This window comes from Bos grunniens, chromosome 15, assembly GCF_055505025.1.
Source record: "Bos grunniens cultivar Pamir isolate PY7600 chromosome 15, Bosgru_T2T1.0, whole genome shotgun sequence".
NCBI classification, from domain to species: Eukaryota; Metazoa; Chordata; class Mammalia; order Artiodactyla; family Bovidae; genus Bos; species Bos grunniens.
The window spans coordinates 26,098,790-26,110,671 of NC_141179.1; the positions used below are offsets into that span (position 1 = coordinate 26,098,790).

General features: G+C 48.2%; 1 long non-coding RNA gene across 1 annotated transcript; it reads left to right on the plus strand.

Annotated features, from left to right (window-relative positions):
• The first annotated feature begins 461 nt into the window (after positions 1-461).
• LOC147357480 (uncharacterized) lies at positions 462-11,634 on the plus strand. The gene is made up of 3 exons (XR_015141441.1): positions 462-1,036; positions 7,615-8,140; positions 11,006-11,634. It is a non-coding gene; the product is annotated as an uncharacterized LOC147357480 (long non-coding RNA).
• Positions 11,635-11,882: the final 248 nt, after the last annotated feature.

The window sequence follows — 11,882 nt, forward strand, 5'->3', positions numbered from 1 at the left end:
ATCCAGCTGAACTCAGCCAACCCCTGATTAGGCACTGGATTCATGACAAGACTGCTGTCTCTTGGTGTGCTCTGTTACATGCCATTTTGTGGCAATAAGTAGCTGATACAGAGGTCCAGCTGACAAAGCTAAGAAGGGGCAAAAATCCAGCCTGCACTCAGCTGTGCTGCCTTGCGCTGAAGCTGTGTCACCTTAGCCAAAGGCTGTTTTCTAGCTCACACAAAGGATCTGTTTAGGTGAGTGGTAGTCCCTGTAAAACTCCGTGCTTACCATTCCCCATCTTCTTCCCCATTGTCCCACTCTACAAAGCCCTCCTAGGTTTTCTTGGCATCCTCATAACCGCTTGAAATCCAAACTCAGTCTTCTCGATCTCATACTTACTAATACTCTAGGCTCTCCTCCTACCTGCCCTTCTAAAGCTCTTTCTGTAACTGAGCAGGAGTCTACGGAGCCTTCCTGGGACAGACTCCTCCCCTAAAACCTCTTCCGTAGCTCCTCCCTGATGCACATTTCCTAAGTCGTTTCACAGAGGCTAAAAACCTCAACTAGATGGAAGAAATGAACTACTTGATGACCTTGAGCTGGAAGCCCCCAGACCAACTGGCGCCTGAGGATTGACATTGCCCTATTACCTCACCATCAGCCAATCAGAGAATTGTGGGTGAGCTGATCCCCTCAGTGACGCCCCTCCCTCACCTGGCCTTTAAAATACTTCCGTGAAACCCATCAGAGAATTCCGGTGTTTTGAGAACTGGCTGCCCTTCAATAAACACTGCACTTCGCTTCGCCACAACATGATGTCAGAAGATTGGCTTTACTGAGCACCGGTGAGAAGACCCAAGCTTACTTTGATAATATTTCTGTGTCCCTCCCCAGGCTTTGCTTTCTTTTCCTGCCTCTGCACAGCTGGATGAAAGGTGTGGCTGATGGCTCCCCCGCACTCACCATCCCACAGCCTGGCAGGGCTGTTTTAAGCCGCTCTTTGCAGGAAACCGCCATCAGCAGGATGCCTCTTTCCTCGTCACTTACTAAAGCGGTATTGTATCTAACTTTTAACCAGGCACCCCCATGCTCTACTCATTTTCAACCTGAGCACACCTTTCAAATCTTTTAATCTCACAATTCCTTGCCTAACTTGGTTGTTTCTGTGGATCAAAGAAATAGGAAGGAAGATAAGTAATTAGCAGATGAGCAGATCTCCCCCCTGGGAGAAGGAAATAGCAACCCACTCCAGTGTTCTTGCCTGGAGAATCCCAGGGACGGCGGAGCCTGGTGGGCTGCCGTCTATGGGGTCGCACAGAGTAGGACACGACTGAAGCGACTTAGCAGCAGCAGCAGATCTCCTCCCGAGCTTCCCCTTCGGTAATCTCACAAACCAAGTGACCAAACGGGGTGAACAAGATAACATCTTGAGAAAGGTCATGAGGAGTCCACCACCCTGCAGGCAGTGGGGGATGGTGACCACTCTGAAGCGCTAGCTCCGTGATTCACTGACATTACTTCCCTCCTTTCCTTTAAAACTTTCCTCCTCAAACAGATTCTTTGGAGCTGGTGTTCATGGGACACTGAGTCCACCATCTTTTCAGACTGCTGGCATTCTAATTAAAGACAACTCTCCCTTCCACGGATGTTTGTTTATCAGTTTGACTTTGTAAGTGGCGAGCAGCAGGAACGATTCATTCAGAAACACTGTCCCCGTGCTGAGCAGGCTCTGGGCTGCCCCAGGTTGACTCCCCACTGCCCTGGCCAGCTTCTGTGCCCCAGAGGCCAAGGTCAACCACGTCCTAAGAGCAAAACAGGTTTCAGATGCCCGGTAGGCAGAATGCCCCCACAGTTCCTCTCATTAGCTGGGAGGAGAGGCAAGACGACCCAGAAGAAAGCATTAGCTTATCCATGAGCTCCAGATGAAGGCCGTTGGCATTCTGGGGAGAAGTTTACTTTTAACTGAGGGTCTTTGGGGAGCTTTCAAGGAAGAGGTGACTTTGAAACTGATCTTGAAGGATGGAAGGGCTTTGCAGATGCAGAGAAGGGGGCCTGGGGCTTCAGGCAGGGGAAGCAGCAGGAGAACAGGCATGGACCCTTCCCCGAAGTTCCAGAATCACCTTAGTGCTGCAGAGAGCTCTCTGGCGCCAGGCCACAGGCAGCGTTGGCACGTGGGGATGGGGAACCTCCTTCCGGAAACCTTATTTGTCAACACCCTGGGCTCAGAGGAGAAAAACAGGAGCCAGAATCTCGTTAGCTTTGAACGTGCACGGTCCCTTGCCACAGAGTGGCTGCCGTGATGTGGACGCAGCCCGTGTAAATAGCGCCGGACAGGATTGCAGCTAATAGGGTTATTAATACCTGTCACAGCCCCGGATAGCAGAAGAATGTGGAGGTTTTCCACTGTAGATTAAAACCAACCAACAGGGACTTTTCCGAGTCTGGCCGTCACAGCTCTCTCTTCAGACATCTTTTCCTGCAGCCATGCAGGCTGGGGTAAGTAATTGTCCCTGGGAAGGATTGTCACCATGGTAAATGCAAAAGCAGGAACAAACTTGCCTCCCTTGGCTTCAGGCGAGAACAAGCATATTTGAAATTCAAAAAGGTGAGCGCCAACCCTGGCTTCCATGGGTAGCTTTGACCTCTTTCCTGGCCCAGGCAGTCACCCCAAAGAAAAGCCACCTTTGTCTGGGCTTCATGTCTCTAGCTCCTGGGAAGAATCTGAGCAAGGCAGAGAGCTGAAGGGAGAAGGGAGGAGAATGTAGAGTCTGGAGGGTCTGCAGAAAGCCGGGCTCTGGAGCTGGGGCTCAGGCGGGGCGGCTTCTTGGGGACAAGATCACTCCTGTCCCTTCTGGGTCCTCAGATAGTCACTGGAGTCTGGTCCTCTCTATTGCACAAAGGTGCCCCAGAACCTTCAAGAAAGGGCTCCGGTAGCAAACAGGTCAAGGGGTAGAACCCTGCTGGAGGCTTTTCTAACAAGACCCACCAGCACCCCACTGCCCCACCTGCTACAACCTGAGAGAACTTGCATGGGCAAAGACACCAGGCGGGGACACAAGCTGCCCCCACTGCTGTGCCCCTGACCGGAGGGCCACCAGGCATTCCGGGGGAGGTGGCACATAGCTTTGTCTTGCTTCCCCTTCCAGGTCTATGTCACTCCTCTTCTCAAACAGAAAGCTCTGGACACATGACAGGGGCTTAGGGACCCCTGCTCCCCTCACAAGTTCCCTGTCCCTGGCAGGGGTCCAGGCAAGCCCTGGGGTAAATGGGGCTCGCTTTGGAGAGGGAGACTTGTTCGTTCTACCTCTGTTTTGGGGTCCTCCCTTCTTTTGCCTTTGCATTTTCAACTACTCCTGGGAGTCCAACTCTTCACTCTCTACTATCATGGACTGAATTTTGCATTCCCCCCTCCTCAATTATCAATGGAGCCCTAACTCCAATGTGACCTTATAAACATAGGACCTTTAGGGAGGTAATTAAGGTTAAGACAGGTCATAAAGACAGGGCTTTACTCCAATATAACTGGTATTTTTATAAGAAGAGATACCAGGAGTGCGTATGCCTGAAGGAAAGGCCAGGTGAGAACACGGTGATAAGGTAGTCGACTGAAAGTCAAGGACAGTCCTCACAGGAAACTAGCTCTGCCGGCACCTTGACCTTGTGTTTGCAGCCTACAGACTTGGAATAAATATCTACTGTTGAGGCCTCCCAGTCTGTGGTATTCTGTAAGGCAGCCTGAGCCAACTAAAATACCTGTCTTGTCTCTCTGCTTGATGACTTACTGGAGAGGAGGAGAAGCCGTTTTGACTCTAGAAACCACCGCAGATTGGTATGGGGGACAAATACTGCATACTGATTGCAGGATGGAACTGCCTAATGGTTAAGGCCATGTGCTTTGAATCAATAAACTGGGCCCGCAGGAGGTTAATATTCTATTCTATGCCCAAGGAACTTCATCTGACAAATGGGATAATAATTGTTCCATTACCATAGAGTTGTAGCAAAAATAAAAATAAATAGCAGCACAGAGTAGGAGCTCAATAAAATATCTGCCATGCTTATTGACATCTTGCTGCCTCTGACATATAGTTTGACCTTGGTCCTACTAGCTTCTCCACTCATAAATGATGATGAGAGAGGCTTCCCATCTCCCAGGTTTGGAGAGAAATTGAAAAGAAGCAAAGATAAGGAAGAGCTAGGGAAGAAAAATGCCTCAGAAATTCAAGATTGCCTCCATCACCATCATCACCATCATCACCATCATCACCATCACCATCATCACCATCACCATCATCACCATCACCATTATCATTACCACCATCATTATCACCACCACTCTCATCATCATCATCATTTGGCCCTGATGCTACAAGTGATGCACAACAGTATCTTTTTGAGATTCCACCCTATACTCTGGTTCTCGTTCCTGCTGCAGACGCACAGGTACGTCCCATGGAGGTCTGGTGGTCTGCTGCTTGCTTCCACAGCCTCTTGCACACATGGATATGCCCCCTTCCCCAGCTTTCCTGCACCACCCAGCTTCCAGCAACACAAACAGTAGTCAGTGGGAGGGAGGCAAGAAAGCAGAGTGAGTCCCTCTTGCACCTTCCCACCCCTACTCCTGGCGGAACGTGGTCCCATGCCCCCAGGGAGGGCATACCCTTGCTTCTTTCCCTCCAGCGATGTGAGATACATGAGGTGGGGGCAGGGGCTGTTGGAAAGCATGCAGGGAACCCACAGGGCACAGTCACCCTCCAAACATAAGCCACGGGGCTGGGGATTGAATGATAGGCCTGCCCTCTTCATGCCCCCACTTTAGCAGGGCTCTGGGAAAACACTGCCCAGCAGCCAGTGGCCCTGAGAGCCTTCCTGGGTGGCTACTATTTACAGCCCAGCCCTTTCCTTCTTTCCTGGTAATCCTTCTGCCCACCCCAGTAGCTGTGGCACCATGCCAACCCAGGTCCAGCTGAACAGTCTTCATAGACATTTCCGTGGCTTACGGGTAGTGGAGTGGTCCAAAAAGTGGAGCCACTGGTGGGAGTGGATGTCCTGGGTGCCCTTGAAATCTCAGGATTGCGATCTGGACTGGCTTTGTCTCCAGTGGCCATTTGGCTTTCCCTCCCTGGCTATCAGAAAACTGGGAGACCCAGAGCAGAGGAAAGCAGGGCCTGCTTGGAAGAACACTCTAGAATGCATCCTCCATGGCCAAGATCAGCTTGGCCTCCCTCTTTCCCACCCCTCTTCCCCAGCTCCTCTGAAAAACAAACAAAAGAAAGAAAGAAAAGCGGTGAGAAGCACAATCAAATCAGCAGGTGACACTGGTATTAATCCCCAGGGCTCAGGCACAGGGAACAAGGTAAGAGCTGGTAAAGAAGCCCACGAGAAGTGTCGATTCTGAGTAGGGACTCAGCACTGTCAGGATGAGCCAGGCCCCACAAGCTGCCCTCTGCCCGGTCTGCTGTTTACAGTAAAACTTCATCACAAGATGCTATTAAGCTTGGCAGTTACTGTAAATGCTACTGTCGCTGTTGACTTCCACAGCCCCAGGAAATTTTATCCAAGACAGAGTGGCTTCAACAGAGAGGCCCCGAACTACCACTTGTTTCTCTATAGAAAAGTAGAAAGTGCCCTGGAGAGAGATCAGCCCAGTCTTGGGCTGGAGAACGGCGGCCCCTCCCCCACGCTGAGGGCTGGAAGGCCGATAATGAAGTCAGCAGGGCTGGTGGGAGAGATTCCAGAGCAAAATGAAAAGCGGTTTGTCCATTATGAGGAGGCCAGAGAGCATGGTCCAGCCGCTCCTATCTGTCTTCTCGGTTACCTTGATGGAGGCAGAGAAATTGCCTATTCTGGGACCAATAAATAAAAAATGGACACAGGGCCAGTCTGAATTATCTGGGGGAGGGAGGCAACAAGAACTGCACCTGCTTGAATGTTGGTGACAAGACACAAGGACACACCTGAATTTGTCAGCCACCTACCCCATTTCCCACCTCCCTTCCCCGGAGCAGGTACATAACCTCCAGATATAAGCCACCGAGGGACTTGTTTAAAATTCTCTGATTAATTCATGGCATTTATCTTACTTTCATCTGATTTTTAAAAGGGAGGAAAGCTTTGGTGCCTCACCCAGCATCCTGAAGCGAAGCCTTATTCATCTCCATATCTCGGGTGACACATCTCCGTGTTCGCTAAACACTGGTTGGATGGGTGGTGTTGCACATTTGAGCCAGATGTGGAAAGAGCAGTGGAGTTTTTAACAAGAAAACCTGGGGTCAGATCTTGGCTCTGTGATTTGCAAGCTATGTAACTCTGAAGCATAGGTCCAATTTCCTCTTCAGTAATTTGGGAATAATAATACCTACATTACCAGGCCATTGGGCAGATTAAATGAAATAAAGGTGTTAAAGTGCTTATCACAGTGCCCGACACATCAATAAACCTTGTTGAATCTGAATCTGAGGGATCAAATCTTGACCTCACCAAGACACATAGCGAAATGACCCCATACCTCTGAATGGGGCACAGCCAGCTACTGGGATTATCTGCTACAAATCTAGGGTCAGGAACCAGTTCCTCCCAGCGTCCCTGAGCCACGGCTCTCTATTTCCTTCCACCCACTCCCCAGCAGATGTAGGCTCAGGGAAAGCTAACGAATTTTAATAACATCCTAAGTCAAACATCATTATGAAAGTAAACCTGCTGGAAAAAATCATATAATGCACCCCAAGGCCAAAGGTAAATGGTTTTTTTTAGATTTTCCATTATTTTAGGTTACCTGTGCTCAGGAGAGACAGGGAAGATAGCTTAAATTCATACAGATAATCAAGAACTGATTATACTTCTAGATGGCTTGCTTGTTCTAGATTCTAAAGCAAAGATCTTCAACCTGATCCCACAGAGAATCTACTGGTCACCTCCCAAAATGGTCCCTCAAGTCAGGGATGGTAAGTGGTGTGATGACTGCAGCTGTTAAGTGGTGTGATAGCTGCTTTAAGCAGGGGAGGGGTCTCAGGTTCTGGAAGCTTCTGAATGAAGTAATTTACCTAACTCCTTTAATTCTGCATAAATCTATCTGCAAGCTCCATTCTGCCCCAGTCTCAGAAGATCAATCTGAACTGTAAACAAGGGAAGACTGACCCACATTGGTGGTGGTGGTGTTTTGTTGCTAAGTAGAGTTTGACTCTTTGAGACCCCATGAACTGCAGCACATCAGGCTTCCTGGTCCTTCACTATCTCCTGGAGCTTGCTCAAACTCATGTCCATTGAGCTGCTGATGCCATCCAACCACCTCATCCTCTGTCACCCACTTCTCCTCCTGCCCTCAATCTTTCCCAGCATCAGGGTCTTTTCTACTGAGTTAGCTCTGGGCATCAGGTGACCAAAGTATTGGAGCTTCAGCATCAGTCCTTCCAATGAATACTCAGGATTGATTTCCTTTAGAATTGACTGGTTTGATCTCCTTGCTGTCCAAGGGACTCTCAAGAGTCTTCTCCAGAATCACAGTTCGAAGGCATCAATTCTTCAGCACTCAGCATTTTTCTGTGGTCCAACTCTGAGTTGATCTCTCCCTATCTTGCATCAGCTGTCTCTAGATGACAAGTCATGGGTTATTGTTTCTTCCATGTGGAGCAGTTCCCGAGGCCGGTTTCCTACCTGATGATGCAGCTATGGTGGTGTTCTCCAGTCTGAGCCAGGACCCTAACTCTCCTGCATGCCTGTAGACTGCCACTTCCAGATCTTCCCTCGGAACCTCTGTACATTGTCAACGGGGAGTTTAAGTAGACACCCTGGATCTAACATTCAGCTTGGCTCTTGCCTGGTACCACTCCACAGACGATAAACTGAACAAAGGCAAATTTTTGTTCCATGCATTTAAGATCATATTCCTCATAACTGTGATACTAGAATACTACCTTGTACTGAAGAGGTCTCAATATTGAGATTTTTACTGATGGGATGTCCTACCTGTTCCTTTCTTTAATCTCCTGGTTTCTCCCAGCCTTTGAACACAGGTTCTTGTTTTCCTGTCCCTGGAACAGCCAGTCTCTGACTTTCCCGAGAAAGAAGGTGTTAGGTACAGTGGAAAGTTCAGGACTTTACAGGCAGAAAGCTCTAGATGTAAGTCTCAACTCTACCACCTTAAAGTTATGTAGATCTGGTAAGTTGATTAATTTTTAATCTGAGATTCCTTGTCTCTGTCTCTAACATGGCTATAATTGCACTCATAAATTTGTTTAAAAAGATTAAATTATGTACTTAAAGTCCCTCGTAGAATTCCTGGAGCAGAGATCAAGTTTAGCAATTGTTATTCCTTTCTCCTCTTTCCCACACACAGAGATGTCACTGATAGTCGATGGATAACTTAGATAACATTCCTTTCGTATTTGTGTTGCCTAATAAATGCCAGTTCCTTTGTCCCTGTGCTCATTCAATCATGAAAGAAAATGTTCACCAGGCCCCACGGCGTGCCACGCATTGTGCTGTATGCTGGGGTATGATGATGAAAAGACTTAGGCAGGGGGAGTTTCCTGGTGGTCCAGTGGCTAAGACTCCGAGCTCCCAATGCAGGGGTGGAGCCCCGGACTGATCCCTGATCAGGGAACTAGATCCTGAATGCCAAGACTCAGAGTTCTCATGCTTTTTTAGGGGACTAAAAAAGACCCCTCATACTGCACTGCAATGAAGATCAAAGGTCCTATGTGCTGCACCTTAAGACCTGGTGCAGACAAATAAATATTAAAAAAAAAAAAAAAGGATCTCTTGATCTGGGGTAGGGAGAGGAGCCAAGTCAGCAGAGAATTGCATAAGTCTAGGGCAGAACAACAGGAAATGCAAAGCAAATGTGGAGGTCCTGAAGAGGGTATTCACCTCTGACCATCTGACTCTACCTGTGTGTGAATCTGTGATCTGGCTCAGGCAGCCAGCACCCAGTCCTGACTGTGGAAATGGAGCCGATGATTGACAATAACTGGCTCCACTGAGGTACAAGATTAACTAACAGCATCTAGACCTGTAGCAGAGAAGGCAATGGCAACCCACTCCAGTACTCTTGTCTGGAAAATCCCATGGATGGAGGAGCCTGGTAGGCTGCAGTCCATGGGGTTGCTAAGAGTCAGACAGGACTGAGCGCCTTCACTTCACTTTTCACTTTCATGCATTGGAGAAGGAAATGGCAACCCACTCCAGTGTTCTTGCCTGGAGAATCCCAGGGACCGGTGAGCCTGGTGGGCTGTCGTCTATGGGGTCGCACAGAGTCAGACACGACTGAAGTGACGCAGCAGCAGCAGCAGCAGACCTATAGACATTCAAAGGCAGAGTTTTCCAAAACCATGGAGCAGATCATTCCAGACAACTGCGACCCCTCTTTCCACTTTCCCCTTGCCTTTCCATAGAACGAGGGACAAGGCCAACTCCTCCCTCTTCGTTTACCCCCTCCTGGGGGTAGGTTTAAAGAAAAGTCTCCAATATTATTTTGTGTGGGAAGAAGAAGGAAACCACCACTTACTATGTGCCTCCTTTATGCCAGGCATTCTGTTGGCATTTCACGTTTGCTGGCTTCCTTCTCACAGCAGCTCTCTAGGACAGACAAGCATCGCTTCACCCATCCCACAGATATGGAAACTAAGAGTTTAAAATACTCCTCTGAAGTCAGTTACTAAGTTACAAGGAAAGCCTGGTCTGGGCAGACCCAGCTGGCTCACACAGTTGTGCAGGATGTCCAGTGGCCAAAGGCACGCATCTGAGGGGCCAAAATCCAGGCTGGGCTCTGCTCACCCTGATGAGCCCCTGGCCTGTGTCTACAACCACCTGAGCGAAAGGACCCCTGTTTGCAGTTTCACTAGGGCACTATCTGCTTCCCATACCATCATCTATCAGGCTGCATCTGCCTTTATCGCTTTCAGACAATGGTGCCCTATGGGGGAGTAGCAGCCTCAGTTGGGAGCCCACTTGGCCCATCTCTAGAGTGTGAGAACACCCCAAAATTCCCTGCTGTCTCCCCAGACTTCAGCACCTTCATTTTATAGGTGAGGACACACAGCGGGCTACCACACACATTACCATGCACCAATTCTTAGCATTAACACTGCAAGTGAGACTTACTGCCCCCACCTAACACAAGAAAACAGAGACTGGAAAAGGCAAAAGGGAATGCCCTAAGTCATACGAGTAAGCGCCAGAACAAGGATTTGAACTTGGATTTCTTTGGCCCTGAAGCATAAGTTCTTTCCATTGTTCCAGGCTGCCTCAAGAAAAGAACTACTTGCTCAAATAGCTACCTAGGAGCACAGCTAGCCTTGGAACCTGGTCTTCTGATTCCAGATTCAATGAACAATTGTTATTCAGTGGTTGGGGACAGTCCTGGTCATCTACGGGTACATAACAAGCCACCCCAAAACACAGCGAGTTAAAACAAAAACAAGGATTGATTTTGCTCAAAAGCTTGTAGTTTGGGCAGGGGTTGGTGGAAATGGCTGGTCTCTGATCCATGTGGCTACAGCAGGAATAGCTTGATAGGGGTGAGAGAATTCCTTTATAAGATGCTGTCATCTGGGAGCCAAACTAGGACTGTCATCCAGGGGTCAGGATTGCAGCCCACATGGACCTCTCCACCGGAATGACTTCGGCTTCCTCACAACACGGTGGCCAGGTTCCAAGAACAAATGTCCAAAACCCCACAAGGTTTCTTCCCACCTTGTTTTGGAAGTTCCAGGAAATCATTTCCCCTGCCTTCTACTGATCAAGAAAGTCACAAAGACCAACCCAGATTCAAGAGGATAAAAATTAGACCACACTTCTCAAAGGGAAGGTAGAAAAGAATTTGCAGTCATCTTTAATCCACAGAAGAACCTTGGTTCTATTGTTGCTCAGTGGCTAAATCATGTCTGATCCTTTGAGACCCCATAGACCCCAGGGACACCATGGTACTGGAGAAAGATATTCAATGACATTTTCCAAAAATAGGCTTCATTCAACTGTCACAGCATCAAACTGCCTTACTAAACAGCCAGTTCAATGTTCACAGGTAAACCATGGGTAAGGATTTGGTTGAAGACTGGACAGGCAGCCTCACCCCTGACCTACAGGGAAAGTGAAAGCTGGAGAAACTGAGCGGATTCTGAGCCCAGAGCTTCAGGGCATGTCACAATCCTGGCTGCCCCTCACTAACAGCGAAAATCACCGGAGCAAAATCAATCCACACAGCATCTGGTCTCCATACACTGGCTGACTCCAGCCAGGCCCTGGGCCCCCCTCACTGTCACAGGTACTAAATTCCCCTGGACATGCATGCCAGAGAAAGCCAGGGTTGAAAACTACTAATAAATCCATCTGAACACTGCGCTCTCCTGGGGCTTATCAGTATTTCAGTTCTAGTCACAAAAATAACATACTGTAAAAGACTGATTAGTCATCGGATAATTGAGTTCTTAAATGTCAAAAACAATATCGTATGAATATTCAACAGATCATGCTACTGAAACTTACCTGTTCCATCAACAATGACTAACATTTCTCCCCCATTGTTCTTTCCCAGAAATTATGTTAATATGACTTTTCCGAGGTGATGAATGTGGTTCTCTTTAAAACATATTGTCTTACAGGTTAATGCATAATGAGCTGGTTAAAGGAAAACAGCTTAGGGGTCGGGCTGGATTTGCATCTCTCTGCATTAGCTTCACCTCCCTGTACAGACAGAGGGGGGATCAGAGTAGAATTCCTTCCAGCAACGGATCAACTTCAGAGTTCGATTTTTTGCGGGTTTTAGTTCTTATTTATTTACTTACCGGTTGGTTGGTTGGTTTTTTACTGAGACCTGGGAATGATGCACTGTTTTCTTGCAGCTTAAGTTTAAACTAGTACTAAATTTCAAGTTTGGTTGGAAGCTGGCACGTAACTGAATT